Here is a 19,588-nt window from a genome sequence, read left to right as displayed (position 1 = left end):
AATAACACTCAAAGGCTTTAGTAGCCAAAGTCCATCTTTAGAAATAGCTTTCTTCTATAATGTACTGCCAATTTCTTATGTGTGTGTATTTTGACCTTCCTGATGCTTCTGCTATGGGCTGCCTGTTGATTGGTACATGTTACTGCTTTGCTTATAAGAGTTGGGCAATAGTTCAGTGATCCAGTCCAAATCTGGGCCATAGATAGAAAGGGCTCATCTTCTATTTAAGAAATGTGGCAAACTGCTTTAAATGAATTTGGTTCAGACAAGGTCATTGGAACTGTTCATCTAATCCTGTGTGCTGTATGTAATGGACACTTCTGCTGAGCTCCAAAGCTGCAAGGTAAATAGATAAGAAAGCCAGGAACTTGCCACCCCTGTTAGAGCTTTCCCTGAGTCTGTCATCAGATTTACATTCTTAGTCATATGGAGCCCATTTTGGCCATTTAAAAGTATTTGTTCACTGGTTCTCCTGATGTCTTTGAAGATAGTCCTGGGAATAATAACAGTGAATTCTTACCTTATTTTCTGGTCTTTTTTCTAACTTTAAAGAAAAATTGGATATTGAATTTAAATGCATATTCATAACAGGTTTATGAAATATTCAGCTAAGTTTCTTGGACGTGAAAGAATTAATTGTTAGAATGTTTTACTGTAGCTAACCATTATGTTAAAACCATGGTAGATTCAAGTATATTTTTGCTCAATTCTATTTGAGTAGTTAATATACACTTGGCAAATTGAATCAATACATAAGCACTATATAAACTATTTTGAATTTAGTAACTTACAGACTTTCTGTGTTGCCTTATCCTCTTCTAACCATAAAATGTATTTTACTCAACTGTGCTGTGATTCTGTACAATGTGGGGAGTCAGCATGTTATAGGATTTTGTAGTCATATAGAGCAAAACAAGACTAGGGAAGTATTGAATTCACCCTCCTGACTGGAGGCAGAGCTGTATTTATTCCGTCCGAAATAGATGAGGATCTTTCCTACTTTTAAATAACTGTGAAGATAGAAATTTCATAACAGCTCTGAGCAATCTATTTGATTGTTTACCACTTGTACATTTAAGATGTTCATCCTTAAGTCTTAACTTAAATTCTTCACTGGACAGTTTAATGTCATTTCACCCTAGGACAAAAATACCCATCATTATTCTCTTTATAACAACTCCTCTTCTAGTCAGAAAACTATGAAGATACACCTCAGCTCTTTCTTTCTTAAGCGAAATTATTCCAGTTTTTTAAACATTTAATTTTATCTCTATAGCTCTTTCTGTACAAGAGTGGCAAAGGGGACTATTTTAAAAAGTTCTGTCATACATGATGCCCCTGAGAAAGGCACTGCATATTTTAATTTCACTGTGCCGATGTGGAAATAGCCACAGCTTTTTCATTATATGCTGATGGACAGAGCATTTGTGTTCATTTAACCTTGAGGTTGAAACTTGTTCCCAAAAAAGTAACTGACTCATAGCATTGGCTAGACCCAAGAATAAAGAGCATCAGTTTTCTTAATCTTAAAGGCTCATTTTGCCCCCCACTCTAAAATGCACTAAAATTAACTTTTCCTTGCCCTCTCTCTGGTGCTATTTGTTTACTGATTTAACAACTTTTTTCTATCATCTTTGTCTCCTAAAATAGATGGACAGCATTTATTCAACAAACATTGGAGTGTCATGCTGTGTTTAGGACACTGTTCTAGGCTTGGGAGATTCTAGTGTGAACTGTTAGCAAAGGCTCCGGGACAGAGGTGTCCTGAGCATGTTTAGGGAGAGCAAATAGCCTGTTACAGTACGTAAGGAAGCAGTGGTGGAGAAAAAAACAAGAGGGGTGGATTGGGGCCAGGTCGTGAAAGATCTTAGATTGCTCTTAAGCAAATAGTTGGTGGTGACAAGGACAAAAGTAACATTTTCCAATCTGTATTATGGAAAGCTTTTATCAAGTCTTTAAAACACAGGCTGTGCCCACGTTGTCCTCTTGGTTTAGTATCTAACAGACCATTGGGTGAAAGTACCTGCTTAATTTTTATCTTTTGATATAAATTTTGTGTTATAATTTTTCCCTTTGTATTAAAAAAAATTCAAGGGAACCATTTGAGTAAAGACAGCCTTCTGTTCACACTGATCTGGATGTTTCTTCCTCCTGCTGTGCCCATATTTATTCCAAAGCCCTCTGTACCACTAACATATTACTTTCTGTGTTTATATACCAAGGAGTCTTGGGATGAGTTTGTCCTATAATAGGCACAACTTTTTTGTACCAAATGGCATTAATAGTAAGCTGTGAGCAGCATTATGACCAAGTGTTTCTACTTGATTGGACCACATGATAACAATACCAGACCTTTTCAGCATCCCCTAAAAGATATTAATGTACTATAATAAAAGGTCTTGTACACCAATCCATTTGGAACATGTAAAGCTATAACTTTAGGAGTTTGAAAGGAAGGAAAGTTGTTCGGAATAAGATTGTAGAGAGCTCCTGAATGTCATCATGCCATCGAATTAAGTCTGTTTTAGGAGCTGTAAGAAATCATCCTAAATATATTAAACAAATTCAGTTCCTGATACTACCTCCCAGCCTACCCTGCCACCCCTCCCAGGCTTACTGCTTTTACTTCATTTTTATTTCTCAGGCTTTATACCTGTGAGAATCAGGAAGACTCAAGAGGATTTGTATGGGATGGGGTAGAGTGTCAAGTTGTATCTCAGCAACGTCTCAGGCTCAGAAACAATCCCATACCTAATTGCTGAACTTTAGTTTTTGAATTCTCTCTTTTTATTGATCATGATTTCATCATCTCAGTTTTTGAAGACAGACATCATTCTGTGTTATCATAGCATATTAAGGAAAGGTAAGGCATCATTGTGATTTCCCCGCTGTTCTTCTCAAGATGGTCTTGAAAAGCACACCCCAAGATATAAATGACCATCTATGGCATTTATAGTCAGTCTCCTTAAGACTGACCAAAGGAATGAAGACACTTCAAGAAACTTGCAGGAGACCCCAAAGTACCTAATGGGAAATTGAGCATGTTTTGTATGCACATCTGAATAAGCCTTCCATCTGACTTTAACTTATAAATCTTTTGCCAGGTAGAAAATAGAGAATTAAAAACCTCCAAATTCAGGGTGCATGAAATGTCATTATATCTAGCATAAAATTTCTTGAATCTGTCAGATAAAGGAAATCATGTATCCAGAGTGAAGATGGAATATCAGTTGACAGGAACCTATGAAGCTGGCACATATTCTGAGACATATGAATCTAAAAACCCAATAGGGCCTCATCCTTTGAAAACACTGGAAGCCAGAAAGGTATTAGGAAAATCAGTAAGGTAAAAATCTTCATCCTACTATTTGGAATGACTCCCACATAAGAATTAATTAACACAATACTTCTAGAACATTAAAAGGATGTTAAAATGTTATCTCTACCCATAGAAAACAAAGATATAAACCCACCTAACTGCTAGAGAAAGTAGTTGAAAAAAAAAATTGGATGGATTAAAGGCATGTCTAAGAGGTCTTTTCTGTCCTGTTGTCACATCATTCACCCTCTTCAGATAGAAGGATAAGTGTTGAACTTCAGTTCCTCTGAATTCCTCAGCTCTGTCATCAATGCTGTGACACATTCTAATTTTCTGATTCATTTGTGATGAATAAGCTTTCCCTTTTCTATTCACAATGCTAAAAGTAACCAGTTGTTGTGAGTGAGTTATGATTACTTATTTTCCATTTTTTATTGCACTATTATTTTCCCTTAGCAAAGTTTCTCTCACTCTTTATCAGCCAGTGTGAATCCCACGTGCAGAAAAGCCCTTGGACAGTACCATTGCCTAGGCTTGGAGTTAGTCAAGAGGAACGAGAGACTGACAGCCCAGACTCCTTTTTTAACCCAGCCAGGTACCTCAGCTGTCAAGTGTCTCAGCTTCTGCACCAAAAAATGGGTACAATAGTAGCTTTCCCTTACCACCCTGAAATATTTAGAATGCAAATCAAGCCAAAACTGTCTCCTTCCAAGGGAGAAACTTAAACTACTAGCCTACAAAATTCTTAATGAGGCCAGACTTCAAGGGCAAACATAAAGTGGGAAACACCTAGAGGTACTGGAACTTAAGGGTTATAAATATGTAGACCTCAGAATGGTACAGACTTATTCAGATCCCAGCAGCTGTCTGATTTAGGATAAGTTTCCTAATGTCTCAAATCTCCCTTTTTCCTCTGGTAAAGTGGAAGTAATAGTATTTACTCTTGTAGTCAGGATTAAATGATATACTGTTAATGCTGCTTTTCAAACTCTTCCAGGGAGGTGATCATCAAGCTAAGGTGAGCATCCAATATTCGGGGTGCCTGGACATCACCTGAAACAGTCTGCTGCAAATGAGACTTTTCAGTGAGGCCTCAGGTTTCACCCTAAAAAATACGTACACATTTTGCATTCTACCCCTCAATTTATCCTTGTTTGTTTCACTAAACTGGAAGTTCCATGAGGAAGAGAACAGGATCTGTTCTTTTTTTCTATAATGCCCAAGATATAGTTATTGGATAAATGAGCACATATACAAATAAGAGTTTAAATTACTTAGTCACAAAGACAACTGACCCTCTAAAGAGACAGCCGTGTCTTTATTATTTATTTTGTGGCTTTGCACACTCTTGTCATACTGCTCCACCTCCCTGGGTATACCCATATTCAAATTTAAGAAACATTTACTTAAGATGCCTGGAACCACAGAAAGTACTCAGTGAATAGTAACTCTTATTATCATTTCTCTCCTCACTATTCCTCTGCCTCATTGTTCCTAAGGCTCTATGGACTTTTTAAAAAAAAAAGTTATAAGGGACTTGGAAAGTCAGAGTCTGGAAGTCCTGTAAAGGAGTCTGTGTGTCTCTGGTGACACACACTCACCCACGTAGAGATCCATTTTCTATACATTTCATTTACTCCTGGCTTTAACTTTATAGCGACTTGTTAAAACATCCTAGAGGTGATGAGTAGGGGGACTGAAAGAGCATTTTCTCCCCTCTCCCCTTAGACCAATGGTTACTAACCTGGAATTCTTGGAAGACCTTCATGGAGTTTGGGAGATGCTTGAAACTTGGTGTTTTTGAAGAATTTCTGGGAAGAGGAATTCTCACAGGGATCTGTATCACCTCAAATGTTGGGAACCATTGCCGTAGAACATAAATGGAAATCAGAATGGACTAATCTTTAAGTTACAGTTAATAATACTTTTAGTTCCTTGGAGATTGATACTATATAATAATTTCTACTCAGAAATCACAAAACTAAAACGAGACTTCACTACAAATCACCCCTTCTCCCCCTCTCTACTCTTGCCTCCCCCACCAGGTTTTAAGGTCTTGATTCATTTTGGGCTTTATAGTTCTATATTCTTGGCTAGATATTTGTGCTTTGAACCCAGCATCCTTAATGAAAATGTTTTTAAGCTTATGCAAAACTATCATAGATAATTCTTTGCATTTCAGATGAAAACAATTTACAGACATACAAGGTGAATATCACTTAGGCAGAAAGGGCACATATCAATAAAATAACAATTTGAACTGAACAAAAATAAACCCATGTAGATTAATACATATTTTCAAAATTGCATAGCAGATTGTAATTCAATCAAGAAACGGGGCCTTTTGACATTTATGAATGTTTATAAATTGTATAAGAACTCTGAGATTAAATTTTTAGCCTTAGTATTAAATTTGGGACAGATAGTATTGTTTTTCATTAATACATAAAGACAACAATTATATCCAATAAAATCCTCAATTTAACTTGGCTTTAATTTGTCTTAGACTGTGACATACACACTGTGATTTTTCTCTCCATCTTGGATTCCTGTCATTGACAGCCTGTGTGTCATTTGACATCCAGGAAAGATAGCTTTTCATTCCAGACCTTGGATGTATTAATCAATCTGGATACAGTTTACATCGATCTCTTTTGATCACATCAAAAATTTAACTTTGATTAACTTTTATGAATAAATACTCCTTTCCTAGAAAAGAAAGTTATGCTCTTAGATATAAGAGCATAACTACTAAGTATAGTTCACAAAGAGCATAATTATTATTGAGACTTACTGGGTTTATAACATGCAACAGAAAAATAAGTGAGCATATTGCATAGATAACCACTAATCATATTTTTCTCCATTTTCTCAAGGGTTGGGAAAGAAAGCAAGCTCAAAAAGGTTGGAGGAAGGAGGGGAAAAAAAGGAGGAGAGCGGGAAGGAAGGAAGGAAGAAAAGAAGAAAGGAAGGAAGGAATAAGCTTTTAAAAATGCACCAGTGAAGTGGTCTAGGATCCTAGCTTGTGGAAGGGACTAGAATGTAGCAAAACTTAGTGCTTTAAAGTCGTTGAGACTAGTTGGTCTTTTTTTTTTTTTTATGTACGTATTTCAAGTTTGTGTGTACTTTCAATGAATCATACATAAGTTAATTATCTTGCTTAAAATTTTCATTAAGCTCATCGATTTTGTGAAACAATTTAAAAACATCAGAGACCTCCAGCCTCTCTTGTGTTGGCGTACATTATGGTCCAGGCTGCAGGTTTTCATCTTAACTCTTCTTATCCAAAGAGGGGAACACCGTACTTCACTCCTGCATGTTCATGGAACAGGGTTTCACCTTGTCCATAAAAGGAAAAACTTTTTCTTTGGAGGAAACTCTATGATGGGGCATTTTCCCAGAAAACTTGCTGAGAAGTGAAGTCTCTAATTGCCAGTTTTCTACTTTAGCCCTATTCTATGCTTTAGTCAGGTCCTTCTACTTGATTTCTTTTAATACAGTTTGTTTTTCATATTTCTGAAGGCCATATGTGAAGTGGTTAAAATCATGGTGTCAGAGAGACAAGAATTCAATCAGTGTATGTTAAGTCCTTGACATATTTGAGTTGGGTGGGGTAGGGAGACCTGCTTTGTCTTCTCAGCATCCTTGTTTGGTTTATTAATTTCTCTTGGATCTTCTGTTACTTCAGTTTTATTCTTCTGTAAGAAAAGCTATCAAAACAGTGGCAAACAGGCCAGTTCCATAATCGCTAATTTGGCTTGTGTGTTGAAGATTACAAAGGAGAATTATCAGACTTGAAATATAGAATGAGAAACTGTTAAGGTCAACTCCCCCCAAACCTGAAGTTTTCATTATTAGAAATGCATTTTGGGGGACAAATGCTTTCGTTTAAAATCATTTTGTCAGAGGGGACACTCTTAGGCTGGTGAGACAGGGTAGACAAGGCAGTAGCAGTCCTCAGCTAACAATTGACAATACATGGAGGCTTTGAATTTGCCCAGAGTATCTTCTGGGCATTAAACATACTAAATCTACCCTTAAAAGAAGCAAAGTTTATCAGTTTCACTCATCTTCGTCAAAATTAGCTAAGATCTGTCATGCACTACATAGTAAAGCTTTTATCTATTCTCATCAGTACTGCCCAATAGATATTTATGCAGTGATAGAAACGTTCTATCTGTAAGACAGCCACTAGCCACAGGTGGCTGTGGAGCACTGGGAATGTGACTAGTAGACTGAGGAACTAAAATTTTAAATATTTTAAATTTAAATAGGTAGATGTGGCTAGTGGCTACTGTATTGAACAGCACAGCTCTAGATAATGCTCATATGATTTCGATCAGAATGAAGTTGACAAAGAAAGCGGTTGGCACTCCTTCTGTATTGGTCAGATAGCAGCAGGTCACACCTCTGGAAATTTTATGAGGCTGAATCTCCTCTTTCTTGGGCTCCAGGTGACAAAATGGGCTCTTACTGCTCATGCTTTAGGAGCAATTAGTCCTGTCTAAACTTAGATTTGCTTTCCTTCTCTCCACAGTACCACTGGGTTTATTTTTAATTCCTTGTTTTCTCTTTGATTTTCAGTTCCTTGACCGTCATTCTGTGGCCTGCCCCTTCTCTTTATGTAAGTAAAAGTGGTTTTTTTACTTTTCAAAAAAGCACCAGATTTGGGAAATTTGGGTCTTTATTGGCATGTTCTCCAGTTGACATTGTTGTGGTTTCCAGTGCTTCTTCAGTGTGTATTAGCTTCTTTTGTGTTTGGAGTTAATGCTGTTGGTGGTAGTAGTAGTTGCCATCATGAGGGGGCTGAAAAGACCAGCAGCCCAAGGCACTGGACTTCTATGAAGGCTTCCTTTGACTCAGCCACGGCTGCTGTTTGCAAAAGTCACTGCTCTTGTAAACTACAGCTTACATTCTCCAGCCAGACACCAGCCACAGTTGGGCTTTTGCTCCACTGTCAATCAATGGACAATTATTTATTCTTCAGTTATACACCCATCCCTAGGCCCAATAGTTTTTAATTTCAACTTCTAGATCAGAGCTTTCATTTTTTGGACAAAATTTCTAATATCCTTTTACAGGAGGTACAAGACTGAGGTACAAAACTTTAGTTATTTAGGCTAAAATTGTGTGTGAAATAGTAAAGTCCAGAAAAAAAAGAGAGAGAGAGAGAGAAATCATGTGCCAGGAGGTTTATAGAAGGTACCATTCTTTTTTTAGAAAAGATGGAAAGTCATTTGGGGAGAAAAAAATAAACCAACAACTTGATTTCAGATGAAAAGAGAGAACACTTATAATTTAAAGCCCAAATCAGGCTGCGCTGAGTTGGTTTGGATAAATTTCACCTTGAGCTGCTTGAAAGAGATTCTGGGGCCACGAACCCAAATAATCAAAGTCACTACCTGAGACACCACCCAAGAGATGCTACAGGTAGTGGCAGTTACCTCACGTGATAAATATTATCAGCATCCTTCCAGCTGCTTCTCACTCTCTGGTGAACACTGTCCCTTATTCACAGCATCCTGTCTTCACCGACTCCTTCACACTCTGAGGTATTTCTTGTGTTGCAATCATTTGCACAGAAAGGAGGTTCCCATGGCTCTTTTGCTTGCGTGTGGCTTCCACTCACATTCCTAGAAGCTAGTTGCAAATATATGTAAGGGAGCAGAATCCTCCAAAGGATGCTAAGGCTAAAGTCTAAAGTGACATTTATTTGACAGAGAAAGGAGGTTGATTAAACTCCCCAGAGACTGGTGCTGTGTGTAATGCATTTATACAGCAGGGGTGGGTCCTCTCTGCCCCTGACAAGTCTTGTTATTCCTCATTCTTGGTGTTGATAGAGTGGGTCTGTCAGTGCTTCGGAGGGTGTCAGCGTGCATGCTTGTGGTTACCACTTTACGTCTCTGCATCCCGACTCCAGTTACCTAGCACTGCATATTTCTAGTCCTCTGACTGGCAAATCATTTTTGTTGCAGTTCTTTTGTGTAAAAACAGTTCACATAATAGCTCTGTGTTAGACAAGGCATTAATCCTCACATCACCAGGGATGAATCAGCACCGTGCACTTCTGCCCGCACGGCTCAGCTATTATGACGTCAGCACTGGAGGGCAAGCCTCAGACATAAGCAGTGCAGCAGCCTGGAGACCTGGGTCACAGATTAGAAATCGAGGGGAGACCTTTGAGATAAAAAACGTAATTGAAAGGCTGTCTCTGGCTCATAGGAAAATGTGAAGCTGATTCTATGCTATATCAACCATCAATCTCACAGCTTCTAGAGAGATCCAAGTTTTTAACCAGTGAGGAGGCTGAGCAAATGACCTGAATGGGCTAATAGCCTATCCACATAGCCACTAACCTTTTCCCACCCCCCAGGCCAGGCTTCATGCTTGCTTAGATTGTTCCAAATCCTGAGACTGCCTTTATTTCAAAGGTGACAGGGCCTATGACAGTCCTGCTGTCCTCAAGTGCCCCACAGACACAGCTGATGGCTCCAGAGGTGGTGCCCCAGGTGCCCATCAAAGGGAGAAGAAAAGTTCCTTGGGGACAGATCAAAACATTATCTCCCCAGTGCTTCTAGTTCCTAGTGCCTCTTTAACGGCCTCCTCCAGACAGGTGCAGCATTCTGCCTGTTCAACTTTTTTCTCCTCGGCACTGCATTTAGTCCAAAGTCCCAGTCTGGATTTGACACAGGTTTCAATAGGAGCTGAATAGCTTCCAGATGTTCCCCCAAAAGTGTTTCATCCCATTAATCTTTAGCAGAGCAAAGAGGAGCCCTCTATAACCTGCCATGCTGCCTTGAAGCAGATAGCACAGACTCACCCTGTTTGAGAGACTAGGTTCTTAAAAGGTAGACCTCTACAGTTCGTACTAAGGTTCATTCGCAGAACAACACCTTTCCATATTGAAAACTAAATGTTGAAAAGGCTGAAAATTAACTGCCTACATTCTCTGTTAACAAGACATTCCTCCATCACACCCTCTATCCCTCACTCTTCCTTTCACCCTGTAATAACCATCTAAAGTGCCTTACTGCTGGGGTCTTCTGCCTTCATTAGATTGCTAGTAGGCCCCTGCCCTGCTTCTAGAAGCTAATACTACTGCTTGGCTTAGGTTTTGATTGATTATCATGCACAGCTCTTCATTCAGTTTTCAGTCAACAAACATTTATGGAAAGCTGGTCACTATGCTCAGTTCCTAAAACTTCTATATAAATAAGAAATGCTCCCCATTATTAAAAATCTCACAGTCCAGTAGGGGAGATATATAGTAAATAAAGGCCATGCCATGTGATAGGCACTGGAATGGAGGTATATACAAGATGTAGTGAGGGGAAAAAGAAAGGAGCACCCGGGCTTCCCTGGTGGCGCAGTGGTTGAGAGTCTGCCTGCCGATGCAGGGGACACGGGTTCGTGCCCCAGTCCGGGAGGATCCCACGTGCTGCGGAGTGGCTGGGCCCGTGAGCCATGGCCGCTGAGCCTGCATGTCCGGAGCCTGTGCTCCGCAACGGGAGAGGCCACAACAGTGAGAGGCCCGCGTACCGCAAAAAAAGAAAAGAAAAGAAAGGAGCAGCCGCCTGTATGTGGGAGGTGCCCAAGCTGGGCCTGAAAGTCTAAAGAGTGAATTGTAGTTTGCCAGGTGGATGGGAGGAGGGGAAGGCAAAAGGGAATCATAATCAGAAAAAAAGCCAGAGGAAAGTCAGGAGGTATCTGCGCAGCAGCCACATCCCTAGTTCGTAGCTAGAGCTTGGTGATTGAAAGGGGATCCTTTCAAAGGAGATGAGGCTGGAAAGTGGGCGGGAGGCAAATCACGAGGGCCTTGTATGCCGAGCAAAGAAGTCTGGACTGGAAGCAACAGGCTTGGGGAGGCTTTGAAGGATTTTAAGTAGATTTATGTTTTAGAAGAAGAGCAGTCTGGTGACTGAGAAAAGGGAGACCAGATCGTAGATGAAAACCAAGGGCCTGAACTGTGCAGTGGGGCTGGGAGTGGAGGGGAGGGGCCGTTCGGTAATGCTGACACAGACATTGACACTTGCCTAATGGACAGCCTGGCTTGGCCCCGTGCATAATCCTTGCCTTCTAGGAGAAAGGTTGACATGTGGTTTGGGGCCAAATTTCAGGCCAAAATACACCTTTATGGGACCTTCACCAGAAACCTCAACTTGAGTCTGACCTACTGCTCTCCAGAGATGTGTGTCTCTCTCTCCCATAGTGGCCTTGGGGGAGTGGCAGGCAGAAAAGGAGAGGACATTTCCAGTGTCCCGCTTTTCTCTTCTTTCACCTGAAAATGAAACCATTTCTTAATAATATCCCCCTAAAGTCAATCATTGCCCCAGTTTCCTACCATTTTCCCACTGCTGCCCTTTTCTGAGGAGAAGTTCCAAGCCATTGAGCTGAATTGCAACTTATGCACAGCCGGGTATTGAAACAATGCAGTATATTTGTTCCTTCTTTCTGAATTAGAGTTCACCATAAGTGTGCTTTTCTCTTGTTCACTTTGGGCTGCCAGGACAATTTAAAGGAAATTTTCAACAGCTTATGTTGCGTGTACCATGTTCTCTTTTGCAAATGAGAGGATGTCTGTGGGTGTGTTTAAGTCTTCTCTGTATTACTTTCTGGAGAAAAGTTTGAGGAGATGAACAAGATAAGGAGTAGAGACCTATTGAAAGCCCAGGTCCCTTCAGTGACCTGAGTGCAGAACGTAGGCTGGTGATCAGATGGTCAATTATGTGTTTGTCAAAACACAGTGGGCTGCATTCCAGACTGCCAGCTTTGGAGGCCCGGCTTCTGCCAACCAAATGTCATCTGGGAACATGCAACACTGGGCACTGTGAAGGAGTTTGAAATAGACCATGCCACAGCCAACCTACTGCCAGTCTTATAGCACCAATATGGCATGCACAGCCGGGCCCCATGTTTCAGAGCTCAGGAATTCACTGTTCTAAATTCAAGAGGTCAGATGGGTTCATGTTTTCAAAGCCTATGTTCTCTGCTTTGAACATTGTGACTTGCTCCTCAGTGATTTCCAAGTGATTTTTTCCAGTCACATCGCTGTGGAAACCACTCTTTTTGTGATGGCTATGAGAGCCTTGTCAATGTCCCAGAGGAGACAAAAAAAATAAACTTGCTCTGACAGTGACTATGATTCTGACAGAGGGATTCCAGCTCTTAGGAAATTACATTAAAGGTGCATAGCTTTTAAAATATCAGGAACCACCTTGGCAACTTATAAAAAGCAGAAGGGCTTTGCCTATTTTATAAAATGATTTGCATATACCTGCATAAATAATGTCCCCACCTGTACTTTTATGCATTTAGGTTGAATAAATTAAATTCAGTGATCTTTAAAATATTCACTGTCTTTCATTGCTCAGATACCATTTTCAGGACCCTTCCTCCTCATTTTTTTTCCTGTAGTAGTAGTGGCTATTTTTTTCAATCTTTTGACTAATTCAGAGAATCAAAACACTTCTGCAGACCAGTCTACCACAGCCAGGAGCATTACCTCCCTCTGCTTGCATTTCTCTCAGCCTTTCTACCTATTAGACCATGCTTTCCATAAAGGAAGTGGGGGGAGTATATTACTAAAATGAAAACACTGATACACATCTCAGGGACACACTCAAATTAACCTTTCTTTCTTAGGCCACTGCCACCACTAACCCTAACCCTAACCCTTCAGGAACCATCCAGCCCCTAAGCCATATCAATTGTAACTTGGGCCTTCAAATCAAAGCCTGGTTAGTAGGCCAAACTTAAACACAATCATCCCATAAGCTATAAGTACTTATTATATACAAAGAATCATATTTCGTGGAGAGTTAAAACATAAACTAGGACATTGCCCTTGCTTCCTCTTAAGAAACTTAAAATTGAGTTAGGAAAAGAAGTCGTACTATTGAGTGTTCATATGCGTAGCAAATAATAATAACAATTCCAAAAGGAATGAGACATTCCGATAAGTACTATAGGATTTCATTCATGAAAGAGAGCCTTGAGACCTGGAAAACTTCATGTAAAATGCGATTTAGCTGGGTCTTGGAAAATGGCTAGAATGTAAACAAGATGAAGACTAAAGGAATGGTATTCCAAGCAAAAGCATAAACCTAAGTGTGGGAATCTTTGAAGGGTACAATAAATAACACTGTTGTTCCCCACTCAAATTCTAAACCCATTGGAAAATAAGACAAAAGAACTGATGGCTGAGGAACCAAAATTTTTGCCAAAGTCTGGGTGGACAGATGTAACTTAGTATGAGAGGTAAAAAGAGCTCACTGACTCCCTTCCTCCCAGGGGAAAATTTGGGTCTGCATAAGAACAACACTTTTCCAGGCCACTAACTCCCACTAGTCTAAGTAGTCAAGGAAGGAGAAAGTCTAAATTCCTGTACTTATAAACTTTGATAGATCAGTTCCACCTAACTGAGAAATATGGACCAAGGGCTGTCTTACCAACATGATGACTTTCCTCCATGGAGAAGTATAAGGAATGAGGCCTCAAGATATGTTTAGAAAACTTCCCTATGGAAACTGGGAGTGGGGAAGAGGCATTCCTATAAACCCTAAGATCCACAGGCTGGAAAACAAGAAAAGGAAATATTGAGTAAGATGAAAATGTGAACCAGAGCCAAGAGGCCAAATAAGGCTCTCATCTGCCTAAGGGGACATACCTGAGGTTGAAACCAGTAGTCATAGAATTATTGGAGACCTAAACTAAGGGATCCTTTTCAGACTCTCAAAGTTACCAGAATCAGAATCCCAGGAACAAGCAAGAAATGCAGATAATGGACTAAAACCTAGTTGGGAAAAAAATACAAAAACTCTTATCTTTTGTTAAACTAGTAATAACAATAAGAAATAACATTTGTTGAGTGCTTGCCTTTCTTTAGGTACTGGACAAAATACCTTTAGTGGTTATATGATTTAACCTTTTAAACTACTCTTATTAAATAGATGATGTTATAATCCTAATTTTGAAGATAAAACGGAGATTTTGTATGTCTGAGTAATTTTTCCAAGAATGCCTAGGAAGTGATAGAAATAGAACTTGAATCCAAGACTATCTGTCTTAAAAGCCTTGGCTGAATTTCATTAAACACAAAGTAAATGTCTACTAAGTGCTGAAAGTATAATAATGAGCAAAACAGACATGGTCTCTGCCCTACTGGAGTTTATAATTTGGGGGATGAAAGACGGATATTAACCAAACCGTCGCATGAAAGAACTTATAATTGCAAACTGTGCCTTCTGTTATGACATAAAAATGCCAGGTTTTCTAAGAACAAATATAGGAGGGGAATGCTTAATAATAATAATAGTAACTATAGGAGGGGAATATTTAATAAGTGAGTCTGGAAGTACAGGAGAAGCTTCCCTGAGGAAGTGACATTGAGCTGACATCTGAAGATGAAAAATAAGAAGTGAGATTAGGTGGTGGAAGAGGTTTCCAGGCTGAGGGGACAGCATGAATGAAGGCCCTGAATGTAGCAGAATAGAGAGAATGAGGTGAAATGCAGCCAGGTTGAGGCTGAAGAGATAATACAGTGCCTGATAATATCAGGATCTTTGTCGGCCATATTAAGGACTTGCCTCAGGGCAATAGAAAAGCAAATTTAAGAATGAAAGTGGCATGAGCAATTTTTTATTCTAAAAAGATCATGCTACTCTTGTACATTTATCCCAAACAAGCGGAAACATATCCACACAAAAATCAAAATTTATGGCAGCTTTATTCATAATAGCCCAAAACTGGAAACAACCCAGATGTCCTTCAATGAGTGAATGGTTAAACTGTAGTAAGACCATATCATGGAACTGCTCAGCACTCAAAAGTAATGAACTCTTGGTATGTACAACAACTTGGATTAACAGCAAAGGTGTTACATTGAGTGAAAAAGCCAATTTCATTTATATAGGATTCTTGAAATGAGAAAATTATAAAGATGGAGAACAGATTCGTGGTTATCAGAGATTAGGGAGTGGGGGAGAGATGGAGCTGACTGTGGCTGTAAAAGCATAGGCCAGAATATTCTTATGATGTAACAGTATTTGGACTGTGGTGGTGACCATGCAAATCTATACATAAGGATACAATAGCATAGAACTACACACACACACATACATGAGTGCATGCAAAATGAGTGAAATCTGAATAAGGTGGATGGATTGTGCCAATGTCAATTGCCTGACTGTGATATTGTACCATAGTTAAACAAGATATTATATTGGGCTAATATATCAATAATAGAGGGATAGAGGGTATACCAGATCTTTCTGTATTATCTCTTACAATTGCATGATAAACTACCATAATCTTGAGATTAAAAGTTAAAGAAAAAGATCAAGCTAGTTTCATTATGTTAAATGGTCTAGAAGGAGCAAAAGTAAGGAGGCTGCTGTAATAGGACAGACAAGATATAGACTAGGGTAGTGACAAAGGGAATGGAAGAATAATAAATGGAATCAAGAGATAATTCAGAAGCAAAATATACAGGATTTTCTTATGGATTAGATGTGGGAGATGAAGGAGAAAGAGGTGGCAACTATGACTACTGGTTTTATGCTTGCAAAACAATATGGAGGATGGTGCCACTCAGGGTTATATGAAACACCAGAGGAGAACTGGGGTGGAGAAAAGATCATAAGATCTGTTTTTAAAATGTCTAGTGTCAGATGCTTTTGATAGAGGTAAGTGATCATATTGAGTAGGCAGAGGAATATATACAACTGGAATTCAGAAGTAAAGCAAAGGCGAATGAAGCTGTTGGCGTGGATGATAATTGCCTAGGGGCAAGGTTAGATTGAGAAGAAGGCCCCAACTGGGACTTGAAGAACTCTTAATATTTAATCAGCTGGTAGAGAAAAATAAGGCTGTGAATATCCTCAGAAGGAACAGCTAAGAGGTAGTAGGAAAATCAGAAAACATTGGCACAGACGCCAAGAGAAGAAAGTGTTTCAAAGAGAGTGGTCAGTAGCGACCACTGAGAAGTCAAGTAAGTTAAGGACTGAAAAATATATCACTTAATATATTAATCTGGAATTATTGTTGACCTTAGCAAAAGATGGTTTGTTGAAGAGGTAGAAGCAGTAATTTGTTCGTCATAGGATGAGGAAAGCGTAAGAAGTGAAGAAACAAAGACAGCAAATGTGGACCAGTCTTAGAAGTTTTACGTAAAGGAAAAGAAAATGAGCTAGTATAATATGTTTGGAATGGGGGAGTGAGGTCAAAAACTGGGGGGGGGGGGAAATGGAGATACTGGCATCTTTATATGCTTAGGAGAATACAGTAGAGAGGAGAGATTCAGTGTATAGGAGAGACGAGAGGATGGGATGTTTGGTGGTGGAAGATTCCTGATAAGGACAGAGACATGGAATCCTGAGCACAAGTGGAAGGAGAGAAGTAAGGACATCCCTTCTATAGTTACAAGAAAAAAGAAGGAACGGTAGGGATAGATGCGAGCCATGTGTAGGTTTGGTACTGAGAAGTTGAGAGGTTTCCCAAATGATGGCTCCTAGGGAGCAAGGTCCTGCTAAGAATAAGTGAGGAGGAGATTTGAGGAAAGTAGAGGTTTCAAGTAGTTCTTGGGACAAATGGGACAGTAGGTTAGCCAGAAAAACAGTAGTATTCTCCCTGGCAGTGTGGAAGGTCTAGGTGAGCCTGGTGGGTTAATGTGGTACCTGTCTGTCTTGTGTGATTTTCTCCAGCAGTTCAGGGATGAAGCAGTTCAGTGATGAAGGTGGAAGCTCAGAGGAGATGTGCACTTGAGCTCAAATTAGGATGGAGCTTTACCTAATGTACATGAAAAGATATTAGAGTTTTTAGCTTCGTTTTGGTTCTACTAGAGGCCAGAATGAAAAGGCAGTGAAAGGGCTCAGTTCAGTTCTCTAAGCATCTAGTGAGTACCTACATTGCACCAGGCACTGTGTTTAGTACAGAAAAAACAGTCTAGTGAAGTTTAAAGGCTGCCATCTAGTCCAAAAGGCCAGGAACAGGTGATCAGATAACCTTTACCAAAAGACATAGAAACTCATGTCATTACTTTTCTTTCTTCTGCCCGTTCCTTCCTCCCATCCTGGCATTACCCAATTATTTTCTTGCTTTCTCACAAAATATCTACTGTCTGCCTCATTGCCAAGCCTCTAATATGCATCATACAAATATGACTGACAATTCTGATTTCTCCCATCATCATTTTGCTAAAATACGGACATTTAGGAACAATTAGATCATCTACTTGAAGTGTGGTATTGGTACCGTGTGAATTTTCTTTAAATTTTAAAAGCTTCCCTCTAACTGTACAGAAAGGCGATTTATTTAAAAGACGGATGGAGAGAAGAAGAGTGGGTAGATGAGAGGAGAAAAAAATAAGAAAAAGAAAGCTAATTATCTATGGAAGACCTTATATAGCAGCTCACCCTTTTCATTCAAGGGAACTCCCACTTGAAATGAGTAGATGAGGCTCCATTCCTAATGGTGGCCTACACCATAGCTTCCAGACCTGGAGACATTCCAGAGTGCTATAGACTAACTAAATTCCAGCTTCTGGTCACGTAAGACAAGATACGAAGAAGACCTGAAGAATATGGGAATTCCTAATTCCAGTAGCAGTAGGATTCCTCACTCAGATTTATCCTAAGCATTATAAAGTGGTGGCTTACAAAGAGGTGGTGGTAATGACGGCTTTCCTTTATTTGAACACATTCCATTCTGCTAGATTCCCTTTAGGAAATGACATTAGGACCATTTGACTCAAAACTAAATTGCAGATACATCTGGGGTAAAATTTGGCAGCTGCTGAGCAAAGCAGCTGTATTTTTTTAATGTTTACGTCTTTCATGATTCTATAATTCACACTTATTGTAAAATATTAAGAAGGTATAGAGTACGGAGAAAACATCCACAACCCCACTAAACAGAAAAAAGCTATTATTAACAATTTTTTAGATCACCTTCTAGTCTTTTCTCTGAATTTTAACATAGTTGAGCATACACTGTATATGTAGGGTTGTATCCTATTTTATTTTACTAACAAGTGCTTCTCAGTGTAATTACATACTTTTTGTAAATGCCACCATAATGTCTGAATAATTTTCTATCATATAAAATCCCCAGAATTTTCCTAACGATGCCCTAGGTATAGATATTTGGGTTATTTCCAGTATTTGAGCTTGTATACTTTAAAGTCTTTTAAGGTGAGAACTACAATGTGTCACCTGAATTGTCAAACTTGGAGGAAACTTGAGGCAGGCAGTTATGCCACCCATTCAAGAGAATGGTCATCCTATTAAGAGAGTTACTAACTGCTAAGACTATGAAACTCATATTTGAATTTTTAAGTAGTTGTTGCAGAGTTTAAGCTTTTTTCCCCTAAGGTTAAAATTCTAATTTTTACTTCTAAAGTATACATTTAGTTTGGCTTGCATTTGTTACAATAATGATATAAAAGAAAAAAATCCATTCAAAAATCTCACTGCCCAGAGATAACACTGGTAAGTAACACTTTGGGGAATATATTTCCAAACATATCTATTTATCTGTCTCTTCTTCTTTCTCTTTGTCTTTCTCTTTCCAAAATGAAAGGAAAATCTACTGGCTGTTTTGTAATCTTGTTTTTTTACTCAACATTGTAATAAGCATTTTCCATGTTAATAAATATAGATCTACATTATCTTTTTGACAGCCACATTGTACTCCAGTGGAGGGTAATTTATTGAATTAGTCACTTATTGATGGACATTTAGGATATTTGGAAATTTTTTCTAACCAAACAATGCTACAGTAATCATCTCTATACATGTGTGCATTTTTTTTTAATTCACTTGCCTGATTCTTTCCTTAGGATAAATTTCTAGTAGTGGAACTGCCAAAGTAAAGTTTATCTACTGCTAAACTGTCCTGCAACAAAACTGTTTCAATGTATACCCCCGCCAGCAAAGAAAGAGGCTGCCCATTTCTCTGCATCTTCACTAATTCTGTAATTGTCAATTGTACTTTTTGCCATATAAGTGAAGAGTTTCATATTGAGGGTATGAGATGCTTTTTCCAAGCATACAATCAAGTCTGAAAACTTAAAGAAAAATGTATTAAATTTTATTACATGAAAATAAAAATCACTATGGTAGAAAGTATTAAAAAAAAACTGGAGAAAATATTGTGACATATGCCTAATATTTTTTTTTGGCTGAATTTTTCACTGATTTTTCTTTTTTTTAACATCTTTATTGGAGTATAATTGCTTTACAATGGTGTGTTAGTTTCTGCTGTATATCCCTA

General features: G+C 38.9%; 1 protein-coding gene across 14 annotated transcripts in view; it reads left to right on the top strand.

Annotated features, from left to right (window-relative positions):
• Positions 1-19,588, top strand: part of ZBTB20 (zinc finger and BTB domain containing 20) — an 830,948-nt gene that overhangs the window by 631,487 nt on the left and 179,873 nt on the right. For 13 of the 14 annotated variants that reach the window (XM_081234533.1, XM_081234531.1, XM_081234534.1 and 10 more), the window contains one exon: positions 7,904-7,943. The gene's annotated coding sequence lies outside the window, so the exon portion shown is untranslated. Of the gene's footprint in view, positions 1-242; positions 344-7,903; positions 7,944-19,588 lie in introns of those variants that run through there. The other variant, XM_081234523.1, reaches the window with a different exon arrangement.

The sequence above is a fragment of the Mesoplodon bidens genome (genome assembly GCF_964165515.1).
Source record: "Mesoplodon bidens genome assembly, chromosome: 5".
In the NCBI taxonomy this organism is placed as follows: Eukaryota; Metazoa; Chordata; class Mammalia; order Artiodactyla; family Ziphiidae; genus Mesoplodon; species Mesoplodon bidens.
Note: the sequence above shows the minus strand (reverse complement) of the source record. Positions and strands in the feature narration are given on the sequence as shown.